Consider the following 4293-nt stretch of genomic DNA (forward strand, 5'->3'; position numbering starts at 1 on the left):
AAGGGGCAACTCTTCGTCTTCTAAAAAGGTCATCACACTGGGCTTCCAGGGCCATCATCAGCGCCAACCATTGAGATTTCGTTTGAGTAAAAAATATTTTGGTTAAAATATTTAATTTTTCAATTTTCTAAGTATCAAATTATCTTTCCGTTATATATAGCAAAGCTGAATGATGAACTAAGAGATTATGAACCTAGACGAATGTTAGACATAATATTTTATATTATTTGTTTTTGTTTTGTTATCATTTGTCTGTTTGATTTTCATTTATTATTAGTTATATGTCAATTTATTATTATTTACTATTTACCTGTTTGTTTATTATCTAACTATACCTATGCATTTATTTATGTATTTTATTTGTTATTTACATTATTATAGTTTTTATTGATTTTATTATTATTATGATTTTTTTTCGCATCCGACCTAGATATGGACCAAAAGGTCTCCTGTCGGCATGCTCCGCCTTTGCAATCCTTTGAAAAGTTCTCAGAGAAATCTAGATTTCTGTATACGAGGTCATATTCTAGTTATTCAAATGGAAGTTGGAGGTAGGATGTCGGAGGAAAAATAGCCCAGTGTGATGGCTCCTTATGCAGATTAGCTACTCTCAGCAACAGGAGACTCCACTTGGGGAGTCAGAGGGAATTCGGCAGCGGTGCGCCATCACCTCTCTACCCAGCTTCCCCTTCAACCCATTGGATGGGGCACATGGGGCAAAAAAACCGGCGTAGCTGTGGGCCAAGACGGACAGCTGTGGTGGTTGGTGATGGTACAGCTGTTGACAAAAGCCTCGGAACAGCTGTGAATGGAGTTAGCAGGGCTCAGTCTTTTTTGTATTTTTGTACATAGTGTTTATTTTGCAGTGAATTTTTTTTAGGTTTGTGTTTTGAAGAAAAAATATATCGAATGCCAAGTAACAAATACTACGTATGCGTGGTAACAAACTTATTCCTCCTCCTCCTCCTCTTCCTCTTCTTCCTCCTCTTCCTTTTCTTCCTCTTCCTCTTCCTCCTACTCCTCTCCCTTCTCCTTCTTTTCATTCACCTCCTTCTCCTCCCCTCCTCCTCCTTCTTTTCATTTTCCTCCTCCTCTCCTCCTTCTTCTCTTCATTTTCCTCCTCCTCTCCTCCTCTTTATCCTACCACTCCTTTTCCCTTTTCTTCTCCTTTTCCTCCTCTTTATCCTCCTACTGTCATTTTTCCTTCTCGTCCAACTTCTCATACCTCCTCTCTCTCCTCCTCCACCTCCTCCTCCTCTCTCTCTCCTCCTCCCTCTCTCTCTCCTCCTCCCTCTCTCCTCCTCCTCCTCCTCCCTTTTCTTCTCTTCCTTCTCGTCCTCTTGCTCCTCATCTTCCTTTTCCTCTTCTTCCTTCCTTTCCTCCTCCTATTTTTCGTTCTTCCCATTCTCTCCTCATCCTCACCCTCACCCTCTTCTTCCTTTTCCTCTTCCTCCTCCCTTTCCTTCTCTTCTTCCTTCTTCTCATTCTCCCCCTCTCATCCTCACCCTTCCCCTCGTCCTCCTCCTCTTCTTCCTCCTCCTACTCCTCCTCCTCCTCCTCCTCCTCCTCCTCCTCCTCCTCCTTCTCTTTCTTCCCATTCTTCCCCTCTCATCCTCACCCTTCCCCTCGTCCTCCTCCTCCTCTTCCTCCTCCTCCTCCTCTTCCTCCTCCTCCTCCTCCTCCTCCTCCTTCTCCTTGCCCCCTTTCTCTTCCTCGTTGTTCTCCTCGTCCTCCTCTTCCTCGTCCTCCTCCTCCTCCTCCTCCTCCTTCTCCTCCTCCTGCTCCTCCTTCTCCTCCTCCTGCTCCTCCTCCTCCTCCTTCTCTTCCTTTTCCTTCCCCCAGGTCGTAAAAGAAAGAGATAACGCAATTGGCAGTTTGTGGGTTTGGGAAGGAAGTGGTTTAAGGGAGGGAGGGAGCGGAGGGGAGGGGTGAGGGAGCGGGGGGAGCGGGGGGGAGGGAGCATGTGCTCAGGGAAAGAGGACGAAGGGGATTAGGGTGGGAGGAAGTGGGAGGAAAGGGAGGGAGGGGGGTGGTAGGTAAGGGGATTAGTGAAAGGAGGGTGGGTAGGGAGTGAGGAAGGGAGGGGAAGGGGAGGATATGGGATGGAGGAATGGAGGGAAAGGGAAGAAGGGAGAGAAGGAGGGGGTGAGGGAGGTGAAGGAAGGAATGGGGGTGAGGGGAGGGGAGTGGGAAGGGAGGAGAGGGGAGGGAAGAAGGGAAGGGAGGGAAGGTCTGGAGGGAAAGGGAAGAAGGGGGAGAAGGAGGGGTGAGAGATTTGAAGGGAGGAATGGGGGTGAGGGGAGGGGAGTGGGAAGGGAGGAGAGGGGAGGGAGGAAGGGAGGGGATGGGAAGGAAGGGAAAGAAGGTAGGGACACAGGGGAGGAGATAGGAGGTAGGGAGTGGATGGGAGGGAAAGGGAAGAAGGGAGGGAGAGGGAGGGGGGAGAGGATTTTTTTTTTTTTTTTTTGAGTTGGAGGGAAAGTTATGATCACTTTTCGTGGTTTGGTCATTACAATCGACTCGACTATGCTCGTGTGGTCTTTCCTCCTCAACCTCCTCCTCCTCCTCCTCCTCCTCCTCCTCCTCCTCCTCCTCCTCCTTCTCCTTATCCTCCTCCTCCTCCGCCTTATCCTCCTCCTCCTGCTTCCTATCCTCCTCTTCCTCCTTATCCTCCTCTTTCTCCTTATCCTCCTCCTTATCCTTCTCCTCCTGCTCTTTATCCTCCACTTCCTCCTTATCCTCCTCCTTTCTCCATATGCTCCCCCTCCTCCTTATCCTCCTGCTCCTTATCCTTCCCTTCCTCCTTATTCTCCTCTTTCTCCTTATCACGGCTTCCCTTCCTCCTTATTCTCCTCTTGCTCCTTATCCTCCTCTCCTCTACTCCCTTCTTCCCTCCTCCTTCCTCCTGCTTCCTCCCTCTTCCTCCTCTATACCTCTCTTCCACCTCCTCCTGTATCCTCCGGGGGTCCTCGCCTCACTGCCTCCTATTCCTTCTCCCCCTTCTCTTCCTCCTACTCATCTTCCTTCTTCTCTTTCTTCTATTCTTCCTCCTCCTCTTCCTCCTCCTCCTCTTACTCCTCCTCCTTCCTTCTCTCTTCCTCCCCCTCTTCCTCCTCTTCCTCCTCCTCCTTCTCCTCCTCTTCCCCTCCTCTTCCTCCTCCTCATAATCATAATCCATTTCCTCTTCATTTTTCTTCTTTCATTTCTCTTCATTTTCCTCAGCTTCTTACTCTTTATCTTTCTGTCTCCTCTTCCTTTTCCCATTCTTCCTCCTTCCCCTTCCTCCTTCTCCTCTTCCTCCTCCTCCTCCCCGTTCTCCTTCTCCTCTCCCTTCTTCCCGCTACTCCTCCCCGTCCTCCTCTTTCCCTTGTTCTTTCTTCTCCTCCCCCTCTTCCTCCATTTCATTTTCATTCAATAATTCTTTCTCCTCAAGCCTTCCCTATTCCCTCTTCCCCTTTCCCTCTCTTCCCTTTTTATCACCTCCTTCTCTTCCTACTCCTTCACCCTTCGTCCTCCCTTTCACCCTTCCTCCCCCTCCTTCGCCCTTCCTCCCCCTTTTGCCCTTTCCCCCATTCGCTCTTCCCTCTCTCTCTCTTTCTCTCTCTCTCTCTCTCTCTCTCTCTCTCTCTCTCTCTCTCTCTCTCTCTCTCTCTCTCTCTCTCTCTCTCTCTCTCTTCCTCTTCTCTCCTCTCTTTTCTCTCTCTCTCTCTCTCTCTCTCTCTCTCTCTCTCTCTCTCTCTCTCTCTCTCTCTCTCTCTTTCTCCACGCCTCTGTGGGCGTGGCCGACTCCATCGCTTCTTTCCTGATCTCTGTGGAGGTGGGCGGAGGCGTGGTGGGTGCTGTGGGCACTGCTGTGGAACACGGGTGGTGCTGTGGACAATGGAATATGCTCTAATAGGTGCTGTGACCTTTGAAATGTGCTGTGGCAAAGTGCTATGTGCTGTGGACGATGCTGTGGATAGTGGAATACACTATGGGCTGCGGGAGGTGCTGTGGACAATGGAGGGTGCTGTGACCTGTGGAATGCACTGTGGGCTGTGCTGTGTCCGGTGATGTGTGCTGTGGGCGGTTCTGTGGAAAGTGGAATGTGCTGTGGGCTGTGATCGGTGCTGTGGGCTGTAGCTGTGGTTGATGGGTTGGGACAGGGACCGAGAATGCTATGGACAGTTGTAGTTATGAGAAGCTGATACAACGTAATGAAATAAGCGAAAGATGTGAAAGCCTTCTTATAAAAAAAAAAAAATAATAAGAGACGGGTATCGTCCCTGTCTGTTCTCTTCTGTCTCTTTCCTG

The 4293-nt window shown here is 49.5% G+C and overlaps 1 protein-coding gene across 1 annotated transcript in view; it reads left to right on the forward strand.

The window, feature by feature from the left end:
• Positions 1-4293, forward strand: part of LOC143039623 (uncharacterized) — a 485892-nt gene that overhangs the window by 64504 nt on the left and 417095 nt on the right. The gene's annotated exons all lie outside the window — the stretch shown is intronic.

This window comes from Oratosquilla oratoria, chromosome 26, assembly GCF_046742065.1.
Source record: "Oratosquilla oratoria isolate Oo_2021 chromosome 26, ASM4674206v1, whole genome shotgun sequence".
Classification (NCBI taxonomy): Eukaryota; Metazoa; Arthropoda; class Malacostraca; order Stomatopoda; family Squillidae; genus Oratosquilla; species Oratosquilla oratoria.